A 19,151-nucleotide genomic window follows, 5' to 3' on the forward strand; every position below is an offset into this window, starting at 1 on the left:
AATATATTGTTCGGAAATTGTCACGCCTAATTGATAGTTTGAGACAAAAATAAGAGCTAAAATACTGAAAGGAATAATGATAATTTATATATATTCGTATAAAAAAATATACAAAAAAATTAACTGATTTATTAGCAGCGCGGAATGCTGTCGGTTGTTTTCGCTCAAAGGTGTTGAAACGTTTCTGAATGACGAGAATGCGTGAGTGCGGTTTATCCGGTCTCGACACATATATATGTGTCACAGCAATCGCTGGATATTCACGCAATACCACAAGCGCCAAATCAATCTACTGTAACTCAATCACAAATTTGAGAGAGTATCTACGCGCAGCTTCGATCGGTAGACGCCGCCAACAGCGTAATTTACATGATCAGCTTATGGCTTGCCGCTTAAAATTATTTTTATCCCGCGGATACATTCTTTTCACATTAACGTTATTTCTTTTTCAACTTTTACGATTTTATTTACGGGTTTATTCTATATCAAGAAAATTGACTTTTATTAGACAAAGATTAACGTGTTACGGAGAAAATCCGAACTTGAATTTTCTAGGAAAAATCGACTTCTCGTCAGCGATCGCGAGGTAACGGCGTCATATTGAATCCTATCAAGACAGTGAATACTTTGGGATGCAGCGGCTGCGACCTAAATTAATCCTATATTCGTATTCGAACGACGTGAAAGTAGAACAGATTTAGCTCTCTCTCTCTCTCTCTCTCTCTTTTTTTCATTTTTTTTTCAATAGTATAAAAATTACAATATTCCCAATTATAAAATACGCATATTAACGTGATATGCTGGCACGTATTAAATTTTGTCATGTAGCAAATAATTCTTTCACAATTAAAGTCCTTTCTCTTCCACTGCGGCTTATTAAAAAGTAATATCAGTCGTCTATTGTGTTCTATTCCAGAACATTGCAATAATGAACTTTCAGTATCTTAGTCGAGGAATAAATTGCAGAACTAACGTTGCCGGCAGATCCGTTGGGCCCATTTAATTCCATTACACAGCACTTAGGATCGTAATGTTCGGAATGTTTCGTGCAAACTTTCGCGATTTGGACCTTCATACCGGACGCTATCGCTCTAACTTAAAACGTTTGTTCAAACGCGCGGAAGCTTCGGTTACAATAAATGCTGCTAATTGGAATTTTATGCGAGGACGCGAACACACCGTCTTCGACCGTTAGCGTCGTCGTTTAACATAAATAGTTAGAAAAAACATAAATGCATTTATCACTAAAAAAAATTAAAAAATATTAATGGTTTTTTAACTTATTGAAATCATCGTATTTGAATTTTCTTTTGAGCTCGTCACGATGTATATACGTAAATATGCAATGCGCAAAGTTCCTTTAAACTAGCAAAACGCTGGCACGTCAAGAGATTGGCACCGACAGGTCAATCTCTTTTCTTTATCACTGTCGATATTTGAGATATAACATCGATAATTGTAAAAGCGTAAATTTTAAACTACGACGCACTGATATATCTTTTAAAGCCGCACATTAAAACGTAACGATATTTCAAGTAAAAATCTCGAACAAGTAGTTAATTACTCGCACAAATGCGTGCAAAATAAATTAATTTATCCGTTAGCCATTATATTCCCACTGACGTTCATTAATTGTTCCACATCAATTTAATTGAGATTTGTGCTATTTTAATACTATCGTATATTAATTTATAGATTAGCATATTAAAAGAAAAAAAAATGAAAAATCGGATTAATTTCCAAAAGGAGAGATAATTGCTAACAATTAATTTTAATAAAATACCGATGCAGGTAAATATTCTACGTGGCACTTTAAACGCTTCCCTTTCCTTTAAATGCACGTACAATGCATTTGGACGTTAATTACATTCATGTCTCTTTAAATTGATTACGTAAAGTATTATAGAAATAATTGAATAATCGACAATAACCACAACGCGTTCATCAGTTAAAAACTCATAACGCCAAAGCGAATATTCAATACAATATCCGATGTACGGGCGCTGTTCTATAACGCGTTAAGCTCGGTACGTAAACAAACAAAAGTCGGATGGCGTAGGCTCGCGCGTCGTTATCACTGTCGCCGCATCTGCTATTGTGTTAGCTTATCGATAGTACCGCGAGTTTAATATATTTTTTTTTACAGCGTAATTATACCCCCGCGTGGCTTTTTTTAAAATAAGAAACCTTGAATGCCAGCTAACGCAATATCACGATCGATCTCCCTCGCGACGTGGCTGGGCGCGATTCTATATTCCCTTCCTATATTCATTACTGAATATGAAACGCGAAACTTGCGAAGGCGCATTGAGGCTCAACTTAGCGAATATTTGGCAAGTAAACGCATTGTCTAGAGTTGGTTCCTCATAACGCGCGACTATACGATAGCTGAGCTTCGAATAGTATGCCGATAACGACATAGTTCGTTCTGAAGAATGTGTCTTAAAGTATTTCGTGGACCGTGGATTATTCTCCTCTGTTCTTCGTATTAAGTTGGGAGAAGTACGTAGCTAATTTGCTTGCGACAAAAGTATGGAAATTATTATTTCTTTAACTGTGTTGAAACAACGCGTTTACGACACGGGTCGTGATTCTCTTACGTTGATAAACGTAAATTTTCCCAGATTGTTTTATATTCGTATATTATTTTAATTTATATAATAACCAATGAATGAATGTAAAGACTCACCAATACGGTGTGCAGCAGCAGCAGAAACAGCAACAGCAGCAGAAGCAGCAAGAGAGTTTCAATTACGTCGCAGTCATCTGTAAAATACAAATGCACTCGGATTACTTTACAAATAATAATAATTAAATATTTAAAAATATATAAAAATATATATCGCATTAAAATAAAATTATTTTTTTCTTTTTTCTTTCTTCAAATAAATAATTTTTCCAACATTTAATCAAAATATGATCAAAAACAGTTCTGCGCGATACGATAAAAACGTCTTGAACCAAAGAATATAGTAATACAACTATCTGTAAAAAATTATCTCTACCGTGGGAGGCTGTTAATAGAAGGTATCGATTTTCAATGCAAATGCCACGGTGATAAACTTTTTACAATTTGCCGTGATATAACGCTACAATATATCCGTGCAAAAAGGCAACTCGATAGCAAATGATGCGACTGCACACAAGATAGATAAATCACTAATCGCAAGAAAGAGAATCGAATAAAACGAGGAATCAAACGAGGCAAGCTTCGAAGCGGAGAACATCAATTAAACCCATCGGTACCGTCGATTTTTACCAAACAAAAGTTGCAAAACTTGCCGATTATATCGACCTGTTGCTACCCATTTGTTAGTCGGCGAAATTTACGCTAGCGAGATGTGCAAGGGCCACCTTCTTTCGCCGCGCGTTTCTCTATTCGACATAAAATTAAATTGATCCACTGTCGTCCCCCAAATTAATTGAGAAAACGTGATTAACGCGACCCAACGTAACGCCGTATCGCAACCTCATAATTACTTTTCGAAGAACGTTCTCCTTTTTATCTAGGCAAATTCTTTCCGCGCGTCAGATTTATATCTCTATCGATAAGATACCTACGAGAATATGCGAGCGCAGGAAAATCCACGATTAATAATTCAGGACGCGACGATGTGTTTCATATAAAGTCAGAATGGTTCTTGTTTGCGCGGAGCTTTCGCCTCGAATAGCCAATGTGTTTTTTACAAGTCGACCAACAACCGTTACATAATTCACGCGTAGGTATTTCCTTACTTTGATAACGTAAAAAGTTTACGGTGTACAAAAAAATATTGAATAAAATCGAATAGAATTAATATTACTGATATCACGAAGGAGAATACACTCGTGTTAAAACATATTTATAAAAAAAAAAAGAAAAATAAATCGGGCACGACTTTTTTGAAGTATGAATATTAAAATTTAATTCACGGAACACCATTCAATATTAAGAAATAAAAGAAACTGGATCAAACGATTACGCTTATCATTAACTTATTTAATTAAAAAATGACAAAGCTGAAAAATCACACCGCATAAAAGTCACTGAGCACCCCAGTTTTTGGAATAGCAAAATTTAAGGTTGGGAAAACAGACTGACTCGAGATAGAGTTAACTGAAAGATCTACACGGTAGATTCTTTAGGACTTTGTGTAAATAAGAAAAATTTCAGAAATTAAGGTTATTCCCTCTTTTACGTTGCACGTATTTTTTTTTACACGTGAAGATTAAGTAAAATAAAGTAATATTAAGGAAAAGAATCTTTTTTTTAAGTCAGATGTTTTTTCCTATCTGTAAAAAATATTTTCTTTTTTATGTTACAGTCACCGGTGGAAATCTTCAACTCCGCTGAAGCTCTTTCAGATCGGTAAGTCGCATGATTTTTTTTTCTCCGTAGTTTATTTGGTGGTAATTGGGGTCTCTTAAAAAATAGCGCGCATAGTTTTTTCTAGTCTATAAAAAAAAATGTTTACTAAATGCATCTAAAAAAGGAAATAAAAATCGAACGACGAAGAGAACTCCGTATTTAAAATAGCGAGAGCGTTTAAATTCATCTTTTACCAAAATCGCGTTAAGAAATCTGTGCAGCGATTACAATTACACAATTATTAAACAAATGCTGGGGAAAATTGCACGAGTGTTTTATCGATTACGCTAAATTATAATGTATGTAAATCCGTAATACGAAGTCGACGCTCAGTGCGCATTTCGAAACGTTAATACCGTTAATTCCGCAGCGCCTGGTGTTTCCGTACACGCTTGTGAAACGTTCGCGGCCACCTATAAAGTCGATATTCAAAGCCAAATGAAACGGTCCAGCGAGCAGGTAGCTCGTCGCCGCTTCGGCGCTCGCTTTATTGAAACAACGTGTATGAAAGGGCATGACGTCCTAGTGAAAATAAGCGGTCTATGAAAATATGCCGGACACGAAAATATGTGTGAAAACGTTCGATTATAGCGTTTAATGGAGCTAATTAAAATCGACTCTTCCGCAACAATGAACCCATCCCTTTGACGTGATCGATTGAAGACCAGTTGATTTTATACACTCGCACGTATCTTTATACGAGTAAAATTAATCGTTCTTCCTTTCGGATCTACCGTGATTTAAAAATAATCTGATTTCTTACCGCTTCCGATTCCGGACCACGACAACCATTTTGGCGTGATTCTCAAACTATATTGTTCAACTGCGCGTCGCACATTGCAACGTGATACCGCGTGGAAAAAAAAACCCCAAAAAAAAAAAAAATAAATAAAAAGGAAAAAAAATAGAAAGAGAAAAAAAAAAAAGTTACACGTTGCATCTGCGCTTCGCATTTGAAAGTTATACCAATCAGCACATCTGCCTGCAAGCCGACGCATTATAGTCACGTTAGATTTACGCATCGCGAGACGGCCAGCAGCGGCTGGCGAGCGTATGTTCCACCGTCGATTCATATCCCCGCTGTCTCGCCAAGTCGTCCGCGGTGAATCTGGGATCGTGCTCTCTATCCCCCTCCCTCCCAACCCCCCCCCCTTCAACTCCACGGCTGACTTTTATTCATGAAAATATTTTAAATTCCGATAGCAAAATTGGCCTGGTATCCGAGCACTCGCTCGCAGTCGACACATCCCCGCCGATCTTTTGGCAACCGCGTGACTCCTCGTTCTCTTTGCCCATCGAGAATCGCTCTTGCGTTTTCCTACTTTCCGCCGCTTCCCCCTTATCCTCCTTTTTTCGCACAGATTGGATATCGACTAGCGTTCGCCTCGCGTGCACGGCAGCCGCAGCAGTCTCACGTGTGCCTGACATTCGGTCGATGTGTCTCGCTCTCGTCCGTCCCGTTTCTCGTTCTCTCCTTTCTTCTTTCTTTTCTCTATGCGCAGCCTGCACGGAACATACAGGCCGTTTGTCTTTTGAAACGGCGGAATTTGGTCATACAACGAGAAACCGATCACGTATAACGCGCGGGTATTGTCATAAGCGAGCGGTAGAGACGTATATACAGCGGCGGTATGCGCGGATATTTTTAGCGAGAACTTGGTTGCGTCAAATCGCACATTTCCATACACAGTAGTTTATTGAAAATTTGACGTAATATATGGCGAATACATCTGATGCATACGTCTGTTTAGAATATTGTCAATATCGATATAATAATGGAAACTTTTTTAAAGCGCGTATTATTCTTCTTCTTTTTTTTTCAACGAGGAAGTATCGTAATTTTTTCAATAGTGCCATTTATAAGCTACATCGCACATACTATATGTATGAAGGTATATCGCTCGCAGTGCAATTTTTTTTTTTTCTTCTTTCTTTCTTTTTTTTTTTACGTAACCACGCAATTCAGAATCTTAGAATAAATATTCACCGCGTACAGTTTTCCATTTTCTATACTAGGAATTTATAGGACCCTTACGAGCCTCTCAAATAAAGGATTTCATGCGAACAGAAACGCACGTGAATATTTTATTTAAAATTGCTGTCGAATATATTTTTGAGCGCCTTCCCGGCAAAGGTAGCCCGCGAGCGGTAAATGAGAGGTCTGGTATTTTGGAATTCGTTGCATTGGAATTTCATCAACGTCTACCTTCATTTATTGCTCGAAACCATGTTTCAATTTCTGCCGACAGCATCCGGCTGCGGGACTCATGCTAGGCACAATATATTACTTCAACGTTTCACTTGTAAGCAGATATGTACAGGATCACAAGTCTTGCCAAAGAAGCTTTCAGGAGCTTACCAATACCTACGCGCGCATAGAATTACGTATACGCTGGCTATCTTCGGAGCACGACGTTCGCAGTTACACACACAACAATGTAATCGTGATTAATTGCGACTGTACTGAATTTCTCGAAACTGCTATCTTTCATTTCTCATTCGGCAACTTTCTTGTTTGAGAGAAAAAAAAAGGAAGAGGGAGATAAGAGTACAAAAAGAATATTGATCTCTCGATAAATTTTATCCAAATTTCTTTTTTTTTTTTTTTCAGAGATTAAACGTAACGTTCCGGTATCAGAATTGACTCTCAAGTATTACTATTTGCATATAGTTATTTTTTAACGCTGCAATATTCAAAGCTTCTATTTAATATAATTTTTTATTAATAGTAATATTGCCAAAAAACAAATTTAATTACTTTGTATATTTAATAAATTGCGAGCCATGAAATTAAAGTGATAATATATAATTTTATAAAGAAAGGATATTCCGCTGCGTTTTCAACGTACCGCAATGATATTAATACTGCAAATATTTTCTTCCGCCGCCGAGTAAAATTATGTTAAATTTATTTTCTTATACAATCACCCGTAATTGTCAAACGGGTCTCAGTGATGCAGATAGACCTGGCAGTTCAGAAATATGTAGAGTGTGTTTGCGAGATCTCTCGTTCGCACCACTTGTACGGAGTTTTATTATGACGCGGCGATATCGATGCTTTCATTGGACAGCTCCAATTTAATGGCGCAAAATGGTAAAGTGGATTTACAAACATGGCAACGAATCGATAGCAAACATATGCGCATTTACAGCCTGCCAAGCTGCGTTTGCGAACAAACGGTATAATTTTTTAACAATACAACAATCGAAAAATATTGCGACATGTCCAACTAATTCGGAAAAAAAAAAGAAAGAAAAAAAAAAAAATGTGCGCGTGACAGCTAGAAATTGATATAATCAAATGAATAAATAAACTAAAATTTGCATACTTAAAACAAATAACCCGAATTTTAAATGTATCGTGCGCTAAATAGAGAGGTGATTTATATAAATAATTTTAAATAAATTTAAAAACCAAATTTTATAATTTATGTATCAAAAGTATTACATTATCGCGTATCTATTTCGCGATATCATTTATGCAATAAGGCACGATCGATTTTAAATGATTAAAAGTACTCGATGCAACATGTGAGTCCCATAAATGATTATGCCCGTGAAATTATAATTGCCTAATAATAGCATGCTGTGTTTAAAATAAAAATCATATTTTAATGCAGTAAAATATTATGCAGCGACATATTTTAGTTCCACCCCGCGATGTATTGCCTATGGCTGGCGCGATTCCGTAATGGAGCTTTTAGATTGAACAGAACGTTGAAGCAAAAGCAGATATATATCGCCCGCAACGGCAATGCTGAAAACAATGGCCCGTACTTAGGATGCGCTTTTAGTAAGATAAAAGGAGAAGCGAACGGAGAAGTGATAGAGGGAGAGAGCTCGGTAAAAGAGGTGCATAAGCTAAATGGTACGAATATCAGGTGATAGTTTGAAAATTTCATTTCAAACGATGCTGCATGAACTGCATCCATCTCCATTATAAGAAGAATCACTACGCGCGCACCTTCGTCTTTGACAATGTAGACATTAGGATTTGATTTATCGACCCATTTTAGCTCCATTACACGCAAATAAAAGGGCATTTACCGTTGTTCCAAGTGTAAGGAGGCGCGAAGGCCATTATACGTACTTAAGAGCTGTTAAAAATCGTACCTAGCTTCGAAGCGATTAATTACGAAACTCGCAAGTCAACTCCGTAACTGGCAATTTCCGAAAAAAAGATAATTCTAAATATGCTCTGAAAAAAACATAACGCGGTATCTTTTAACTTTAACGCGATAATTATTTCGTATCGAGAACACGTATCTAAGACTTGTATTAAAAACCGCACTTTCTATTTCGGCCCCTTTGACAATTCTAATATTAAAATATGCATATCTTAATATATCTACGCTGCATATATCTGCATGAAAAGCTTGCAGGTTATTTGCACTTTAAAGATGGTCCCATAAACAAGATTCCAATACAAATTCTAGCTTGTCGGAAGTTAATATATGTAAACCGAGAAGAGCCGCTTTTTAAAAAAGAAAAAAAAACAATTGCGGGTTATTTATGCGAAATCGTTGTAATTAAAAAATCATAAATTAATAATCACGTCGTCCGAAATATAAAGATCGTCCATTCGCGGCTCGTGCGTCGACTCTTTAATTACAATGGCTCGTTAAATTGTTCAGCGCGTACGTGCGACATTTAACACTAAACGCGCGCATCTAATTACAAATTTTATTTTTCTTCGCGGAAATGTCGGACCGTGTTGTGACTGAAAAATATATGGCCATATTTAGTGTTAAATGCACCTCGTGAATATGTGCCTTTGTTTCGGCCGGTTCACGTACACTGCAGCCTGCACGCAAAATTGCCTTGATTACTTTAACAAGTATGCTTTTAACGGGGTACAGGGGAATACCGCGATGTAGAAACCTTCGCGGATGTTAAAGAATTAACGAGAGCTGTTACTACGCGTTCGTATAGCAGTAAAAGGTTAAATGGAAGAATGATGAAGTATCAGGCTGACGGAGCGACAGATCGTGACGTAAAAGTAAGGTACACCGTTTCCAATGAGGGAAAAATTAAATTTTAAATTTACAATATCAGCCGGCACGCCTTTCAATATTACATGCGAAAGCTAATAAAAAGATGTTCATTTACGAGCATATATGAGGCGCGTACATTTCCGGCTCTTTTGTTCTCCTTTACCTTTCTCCTTCTTAATTATATTACAAGCGCTGCGACTGTGTAGCTGTAGAATATATAAAATGCCGCTTGATAGCAGTCGGAGAAAAAAAGAAATATATATAAAACAATTCTTAACAATTCCCGACGGAATTTTATATTTTAAATAGATAATAAAGAAAAAAAAAAGATTAGCGTAATATAAAGTATAGTATAAACGTTTTGAATAAAGAACCACACAGCGAATAAAATTTAAATGGAAAATTTTTCTCTAATATATTTTCATTTACTCTACATTCTATATATCACTAATTCTTTTTTATCCACAATTTATTTTCATAATGGCTGGCATATTTTTCGTAAATGCAAGTTCACCGACGTCAATTTAATTAATGTTTATGCACGTAATGTTATAAAAATAATATATGCAATATATACTATATATATTATATTTTAGTTTGAGAAAAAAAAATGTTTTTTTTTTTTCACAAAAGTAATTTTAATTTAAATTTATATTAATTCAGTTCGCGTGTCTCGGCGTAAAGTAATTTTTTGTATTTATTCTTTTAAAATTCATGCATTCTTTTTCTTTTTCTCCCGCGATAATTTTTTTTCTTTTTCTTTTTTTTTTTTCTTATACTTTGAAATCACGTACAGAATACAAACGCACACAGTCGCAGACATATCCTTTTAACATCAGTTTCACTTAATTGGAATGTTAATTGACGGTCTTTTGGAAGCGAACGATTCAATTACTACCTTATTGCCCCAGCCAGACTTTTTTTTTCATCGCTAATCAATTATTTTCGCTACAATAGCGCCTACTGTGCCCTTGTACTTTTTATTTATCCTTTTTCCTTTAGTTATCTGCGACAGACGTTTAGTCCTTGGTATCTATCACATCACCGACATCCCCACGAAAAAACTAAAGTATCTCATTTATTTTTTGCGAGCATTTTATAAGAAACGCGCCCACGTATTTACCAAGGAACTGTGATGTACACTAATGCGAATCTCTGCGAACGGCTCGTAGCTTCCTTTTACGAAATACAATATTGGTCCTATTTTATACACAGTTCCATTATTAGAATCCACGTTCTATCGGAAAAATATTCATCTTCTTTTAAAGGAATGTTTTGTCGCAGCGTACATAAATACGTGCCTATATCGTTATCGAAGAAACGCACCGTTTATTATAATATACAACTTTCCACTAAGAATAAAACTGACTTCGAAAAGTGCTACGTTATCCAATTTTTTTTTATGTTTCACTAATTTTGTAAAGAAGAAAAAAAGAAAAGAAAAATAAGCAGCTTTAAAAGCGCACATTTGTATCGTAACTTCGCGTTTAATCATACATATATAAATAATTTAATTGACGCGTTGATAACGTTAGCTACTACTGTATATAACTTTAGCACGACTGGCAAGTAAAATTGGTAAATTCAAGAAAAATACGGTCCTACAATCTCTGACATTCTTTTACGAGACTATTACAAAATCAAATATTGATGCTACAGTTTACTCATACGTTAACCGACGAAAAGCTGGAAGTGCAACGCGAAAGAGAAATTGTTTCCGAAAATACGTTTTAGATATACATTTTCCGGCATTTTTCAGGATTGCATCTCTCGCTATTGTAATATATAAATTATTCTGATCACATCTCGAAAGCGCGGAAGTGATTTATACTCGTAGCTTATAGGAGTGCATATTATTCTTGGTTGGTTGTAATATCGCGCTGTCAATATTTACGACTAGCGTCAGACGATGTCTCGAGTCCGCAATAATTTAAACTTTACGCTGCCTCGTATACGTGGTAGCTGTATTCCGCAATATATTAAGTCAGAAATTCTATAACTGAGATAGATTATTGTCAATTTAAAAAAATTCCTTTTTCTTTATTTATTTTTTCTTTTTTTTTTTTTTAACTAATTTCAAAATCTTTCGCAACTTAAATTGTAACGTTGCGACATCAAGTTTGATCAAATAACAATATATTTTTAAATCTTCGTAAACGAATTGGAGAGAAAATACACGTGCAACACGTACGACGTTTGACTTTGAAATTTCATCGTTTATATTAACCGCGCAAGTAAGTGATCGGTTCCGCGATTGTTTCTAATAGAGATCCACAGTGAAATCTATACGATTTAGTTTTCGGGTTATCTATTTTCGCATGCTGAGAAACGCGGCGCTATTTTCTCATGTGGCTTCGGTATGTAAACTGAATATACGAGATGCATTTAATCGACTGCACGGGCGTGGCGCGACTAAGTTTCTTCAGACTCGAGAAATATACGAATTAAAATAAATCGTGAAACTTTTACCTTAATAATCTTGAAAATCGAATCTTTAATATATCAAAATTGACTCACATTTTTTTTTTTCTTTTTACCTTTGTTATTAAATTTTTTTTCTACGCCAAAGTCACTTATCGATTTTTTATAATCCACCATACTTGTATGAATTTTAACGACTTTATCAAAAATTTGATGATATCTACTGCTCTCTTTGAACATTTCGTTTAGTCGATAACACTCATCGCGACCATATTTACGCGACTCTCAACGGCCGACAACATTTTTGACTGCAGAAACAATTCGATGAAAAACGATAATCCCCCGCGCGTAAACGAAAGACTTGGCGTTTTGCGAAAACGATTTCGCACCGGATATTTCGTCCGCGGACACTGGGGATTGCTGCCATATAACGGTCACGCCAATAGCTCTTTCCGGTTTGATCAAGTTATACGCGTCATAAATTATAGTTTCAAAGACTGCTACACGTAGATTCCACCAACAATGTCTTTGATGTATGGCGATCTTTTTCCACCCTTTCGCGCTTTCGTCTCGCATTTTTCATCCGCAAATTGCTCAGCCCGACGCTGAAGCGTGGAAATACGAATGCTACCCTCGACTTTAAATAAATCTTAACATACCGTATCGCGCATGATCTTTTCGAATAGACTTTAACGAAATGGAGACGCTTAATGGTCGATTGATATCATCAGTTGATTCGGCCGATGTAATTGAGTTCCGTTAAGATTGCGGGTACTTTACGATAATAATAAGATTTTCTTTACGAGATTGTACATAGAAGGATTAGAATATTAAATGGCATCTTGATTTTCTTGAAAGTACTGAAATACGAGATAATATCGTTTCGTAACAGGGGCATTTTCGTCGAAATATTCTTATCTTAGCTACAAGCTTTTCTAAAAAAAAAAAAAGTAAAATAAAATAAAATAAAGCTTTAAAAAAATTAGCATTGTTGACGAGTGAAAGAGTCGGGCAAGCTTCTACCTATTCAATGTACTTAATATACTTTCCGCAACGAGATGTTCGTAAAGAGTTACTCAGTCGCGCCGTCAGGAAATCAAAATGCTCTTGGATCTTAAATTCTAATTCTCAAGTAATAAAAGGGTAGGAAGAACATCGGGATGACGAAGTTGGGGGAAAGTTCTCCTTGCGCACTTAGCAATGGCGAGTCATTCGAAGAACATCGACTGAATTACTACAGCAATTTTCGAAATGAATGTCTGCAAGCGATAAAGATGGAGGCGTAGATGAGATAAATCCCCTTAATTTACCGTAGCTCCATTTCTTGCCGGAACTTATACCAGATAGGCGATTACAGTGCAGATGCCGCGAACTTTTGGTATTTCGCCGTCGATATATATTAATAGGCCCCCGATCCACCCGTCGTTATTCAATTACAAAGATTTCAATGAGGATTATTGCCGTCATATTGACTTATTAGATTCGTTATCGTTGTCATTGCGTTAGTGACGATACGTGTCCGATTTAATGCATCGATCTCGCCAGATCATTTGATGGTATCAAACGCGCGGCTGACATGCGGACTAAGTGGGCGCCTCTGATAAATTGCAATTGCGCGCCGAACCGTGGATTATGCAAATTTTATCTTGTCATCCGGCGCATCGATAACAATGGAATTTCAAGAATAAACTATTTTTTTAAAAGCGAGAAAAAGCGCATCGAATATGTGAGAGTATCAATACATGTCGCATGGGATTTTTTTTATCGGCAAACGAAACCGAATGTTTCATTTAACTACGTTTCGAAAAAACTAGCATAATGACTAGACGGCGGTTCGTTTTAAAACTGCAACAATCAACGCTTACCTTAAAATTCCAGGTCAGCCGGCAGTTCCGAAGCCACAGCGCCGTAGAGAACAGGGGTCCGTTTTTCCTTTTCCTTTTTTTTTTGCCGCGTTGCATTAACCACCGCCACTATAGCCTGTGGAAAAAAAGAATGCATAAAAGATTATTCTAATTCTAAATCTGGCGGAAAATAATTTTAAAAAACAAGTTATAGCGCCGGGAATGATTTTAAAATCGCCCGAAGTCAAAGCTTTCTTAATTATGTTACCGCGCAGTTAATGCTACGTTTTAGTATCGTTATTATTTGGTCGTGGTGTTAGGCGTTCTATTGCGTGCGAGGGGCATAACCACTTCTTAAAACGATTTACGTGCCAGTAAATTCTGAATTAAAGATAAGTCGCGTGATACAACTGTAATTGGAATGCAATAGCGGTATACCTAATAAGAGCATATTAGCGCGATAAGACCCGTTCTTGTGTACGTTCATAAATAGTATCTATTGCGCTCTAGCGTAAAATCCGAATCAACGGTTACATCAGCAAATACGTTAGATGGATTCTAATATTAGATTCTATAACTTCCCGAGAGATCGCGTCCGATGATATTCTAGCTTATACCAAAAGCAATAGTTAACTGATAAACTAATTTCATTAAGCGTTCGCGTAAGATAAATATTGAAATATTGACCAAAAGCCAGTGGTACAATTACAAATTGCGCGCGCCGTGATAACGGGCACGTTTTAATCACGGGCAATTAAAAATTGTCGAAGAAAAATTAAAACACGCTAAAGAAAGGAAAAAGAAAAAAAGAATGACTTTTTCGAAATATCTACAATTTCAAACGCCTTCATTCCTTGATGGGCATTCCTTCTCGATCATCATTCCCTTCGATATCCTCAACACGAACTCTATTACCCGATATCAGATAAAATTCCTTTCATGACACGCGTACATGGTCATATGCAAGCCGAGGATGACATTTTGCTCGTTCAATATCACCGACTAAAATATCCTCCCAACGATAGGGATCAACGATAAAACGTCAATGTTAAAGTAACTCAATCGCAGATTTGCATGCCAAAAAATTCACATCTAACGCGAACAATGTGATTTAAATCGGTACGACAACGTTCATAAATTTCAATAAAAACTGAGTTACGAAGTGAGTTAGATCTTGCGTGCTTGTTCGTTAAAAAAAAAAAAAAGAGCTTAATAAAATGTTTATCAAATTTAATACGAAATAAAAATGAAATTTTAAATTTAAGCGACTATATTTTTGCTAATTATTCATAATATAAATGCTTATTTGCATCAAACTGATACTTCCCCATGCATTACTTTATTATAAATTTAATATCTCTTAATTTGAAAATATTATCACTATATTACGTAATATTCCAACCTTTATAGCGTACGAATAATTAGAAAGAAAATAATAAAGCCAACGCTAATAATAATAAAAAATAATAATGCGTTCAGAGTCGTAAAAGAAAAAAGAAAAAAGAAAATATTACGTAGTAATTATTTCTCACATACACGTGGTTGTATCTAAATGTCTGCTGGTCGAAAAAGATTGTGTCGATAAGACTGATAAACGCACGGCAAGACTAACGTGTCCGTTAGGTCTGCCTCTTATCTAAATGTATCTCCTAGCGCTGAGTTTGCAGTTTCGCAGAAAAGTATAGAAACGACAACGCAATTTAACACACCTGAACATCCATTACATCTGATATATCCGACCATACGTATCCGTTCGATTCCCCTTATCTCTCACCTCCCTCAAAAATTCGTTGAAGAAGTTGAAAAGTATTTATCAATGATTAAACTTGGAAATTTCGTCAATTAAAAAGTTTGAACAATACTGTGACATTGACGGCCGCTGATCAGGAAAATTCGTGTTTATCTCACGCTACGTCGCGCGTTTAGTAAAATACGTAAAAGAATTTTTTTTCGTTGTATTCCAACGAAAGTATCGCGAGCGAACGACTCCCGATCGCGATCGCATATTTTAGCGGAAATTTTATTAAATATATCGCCTGGAATCTTCGACACGTAGAAGAAGGGGAAATTGAAGTTCCATATTTTCCTGCACGTCGTTACCTTCGGCGAGTCAACGCTGGCGCGAGAATAATTTAAATAGGAAATCGGAATGTCGCCGTTCTCTCACATTTTATCGCGCGGCTTTATTAGACTTTAAGGAAGAGAGAAGAAGCCTACAACGGAATCTGATAACTCGTAATTTGCGTAAAAACGAAATGCAAAGGACTAGAACCGAGCTAATTTAACGAACGGAGGATAATGAAATTTAAATCTCTGCCCGGTTTCCATCTCGCTACTGTCAAATTTCTTCTCTCCGCGCGAGATGAAATCCCCTTCCCGACGTTACCGAATACTCAAATAACTTTGAAACGAGAAAACGCGTCGTCGCGAAATTTCTGCGTGAATGCCGTGACAATGTAGCCCGTAAAGATCGAAATCAAAGGCACAATAATCGGTAAATGTGCTACGATCAAGCACTCGGAAATTATATTTTTGGAAATGATCAAACGCGGATGTCAGAATAGCTCGCATTGATTTCCGCGGGTATAAACAAAACGCGCGCGAGTATTGTTTGGAAATTATACGAAAATAAAGATAAAAAATACGGTAAAAGAACGGGGGAGTAAAAATTTTCCAGCCATTTTTTTTAAATATCCACCGTATCAGTCACGGTAATTGCAAGTCGCTGACTTGTGCAATTTAAAAAAGTTACAATCTCATTTAATTCGAGCTGGAAAAAAAAAATTTGTATTCCATAGACGAGTGAAGATAGAATTTTTTTGCAAAAGCTATGTTTAAAAATAGTTGGCAAATATCGCTGAAACACGTACGTCGAGAGTAACCTGCGCGCAGCTATCGATCCGAAAACACAAACCTCTATGGAAACAGAGATAAAGAATTCAGCTACAAAATTATTATATACATACGCGCGCACACATGCGACATTATTTTTACCATTGCATTTTATTTTTTTTTTTTTCTTTTTCTTTTTTTGCAAATAAATGTAAAAATTACAATTATACGTACGAGCTTACTGAATTTGCAACGAGCGCTTCTGCAATCTTCAATTGAACGAAATGCAATCTAAAAATTCTCTTGGAATTTTATTTCGTACAAAAGGTAATACGTACTCGTATGTGTTCGACTCGTATATGTACGTCTGACGTAGCCACAATAAAACCGATTAAGAAGATTTATACGTGGAAAAATTGAACGAGCTTTGGTTACACCACACACAATAAAAAAAAAAGAAATTAAAAAAAAAGAAAGTTTAACATAAAAAAAAATAAATATATAAAACAATAAATGTTTAAAAAAATTGAAAACATTATTCGGCTTGGATTATTAAGTCGCACGCATTCATGTTCGTGCATACATTTAACGTAACGTAAAGAAAATATTTTTTCAATTTATGCAAAATTGTAAAACATTATTATTTGAAAAAAAAAAAATATATGATAAGTAATCCATTTTAACTTGAAGCTGAAAATAATCAACGTCGACAAATTGGTAATTTTAAAACGGCTGCATTCGCGCGACTCTTTTTTTCTTTTTCCTGGCGTGTGCGCCAGTTGTTTGTCTTTCTATTTTTACCAATCGGGTAGGTTGTTTGGGCTGAAATTTATACAGATTATCATGTATCAAGAGTGAGACGTCAAGCTTGACGAATAGTCGATTTCGAAAACGACTTGGCACTCTTGGAGAACAGTTATTTAGCACGAAGTACGAGATAGCAGTGTGTGGTCTAACCAGTTTGTTTGCCAGACTCAGACTCGGTCAATTCTCAAGGGACTGATTTCTCAGTGGCAAGAGTGGTTTTCCGGTTTTCTCACCGTGACCACATCGAATATTGTATGCGTGTTACAACACTCGTAAAGTCAACACAATAGTGCCATTTGGATAATGGGAAAGGCAGTATTGTCTTTAAAATACGAATATAAAGATTATGCTCTTTTCTTTTTTTTTCTTTCATTTTTCTTTCGCGGATATAAAAATATAGGTTGGAATTAGAACAAAAATATTGTCGTGAAAATAAGGATAAGGGAATTATATTCTTTTTCAATAACGCCGCATTCGTGAAGTGAAAGAAAGTACACAATTGCGTACGAAACCTTCCGAATATTCGCTTATTAATAATTATTATTATTGTCGGTTCCACTAGCGAAAATGTTTTAGATACACGATGTAAAAATTCCCGCCGCTACTTTTCACGGTGTATTAATGTATTAATGCCGTGTTTATCTATCCGCTAAAACGAGATAATAACTCCATTACATCGCATTGTATTAAATATTAAAAAGTCTCTTTTGATATGTACCGCGAGGTACAAGGGAGCTTTTATCTATGCAGTAATAGAATTTCACTAATTCCATTAAAAGTTAATTCGAAAGAGCCGACGGGGTAAAAAGCCGCTTTACATAGTAAAGCAAAATATAAGCTGCGTATACATATCATTTTAATAACAGGCTAATTCTGAAAAAAAAAAAGAAAAAAATTCTCGGAAACTTGGAATTGTAGAAAGCAGCAGAAAATGCTTGATTTACGTCATCACGTTGCGCAATAAATATATCAATTTTTGCCTAATTGTATCTTCAATATTAATTAGATTAATTAAAGTTAATTGAAACAAAAATGCGCATAGTGAATTTTAAACGTAGAGCAGAATATCCGATCTAGATTTTATAAAAAGTTTGTAAAAAAAAAAAGGAAAAGAGGGTGTCGGAATTAATGCTTAATAAATATTACTAAATAAATTAAACATGGCGATGCAAAGGAAATTTGAGCGTTGCTCGCCGTCGATGTCTTGCAACTGTATTATGCGACCCGCATCGTAAAATATTTCATTACGTGCCCTAGCTGTATCAAACGCGAGGTACGTCGGTAGAACGTTCGGATTAAACGGGGGCGCGTTTTGGCTTTGTGCTTTGCGACACGGTCGCGGTTTGCGTCACGAAAGTAAATTCGACGCTGCAACGGTAACGCGCAGGGAGCTCTCCGTCTCTCTCTCTTTCTCTCTCCGCTTACCGAAATCGCCATCTAATATGGCGGTGAGAGAGAGAAGGGAGATGGTCGTCGCTTTCGAAAGAATTGAGCGCGCTCCGCGATTCTTCGAACGCCCGGCGTTTACTCTTGCGAGAAGGTAAAATCGATAAAAAATTAACCTTTATATCACAAGAAGAATGCCGGCGAGTACTCTTCGTGACTCCGCGTCGCGTAATCTTGCGCAAATTTTTCGGTAATTGGGTCGTCCGCCTCACAAGTCCATCCGGTCCAACGGCTGCAGCGGGAAAGGAAGAAGGAAACGAGCGGTTAACGGACGTGCCCCACTCCTATCGAGCTAAAGGCTGTGATTGGTCGAAGGTAGTCGGTGCAATGGATTCCGGTCAGATCTGCCAACTTAAATTTTGTTTCAAATAATACGCGGCAGAAGACGCTGGCGACGAAAATCACGAACCCGGTCAAACTCGAATACGAAACGGCAGAACGGCACGTCTGTTGCAACGT

The 19,151-nt window shown here is 36.4% G+C and overlaps 1 long non-coding RNA gene across 1 annotated transcript; it reads right to left on the reverse strand.

Moving 5' to 3' along the window:
• Window positions 1–760: 760 nt before the first annotated feature.
• LOC139110121 (uncharacterized) lies at window positions 761–19,048 on the reverse strand. Its single transcript, XR_011546947.1, has 3 exons — window positions 18,809–19,048; window positions 13,629–13,743; window positions 761–2,766 (listed from the first exon to the last, which is right to left on the reverse strand). It is a non-coding gene; the product is annotated as an uncharacterized lncRNA (long non-coding RNA).
• Between the last annotated feature and the right edge of the window lie 103 nt (window positions 19,049–19,151).

This window comes from Cardiocondyla obscurior, linkage group LG19 (assembly GCF_019399895.1).
Source record: "Cardiocondyla obscurior isolate alpha-2009 linkage group LG19, Cobs3.1, whole genome shotgun sequence".
Taxonomy (NCBI): domain Eukaryota; kingdom Metazoa; phylum Arthropoda; class Insecta; order Hymenoptera; family Formicidae; genus Cardiocondyla; species Cardiocondyla obscurior.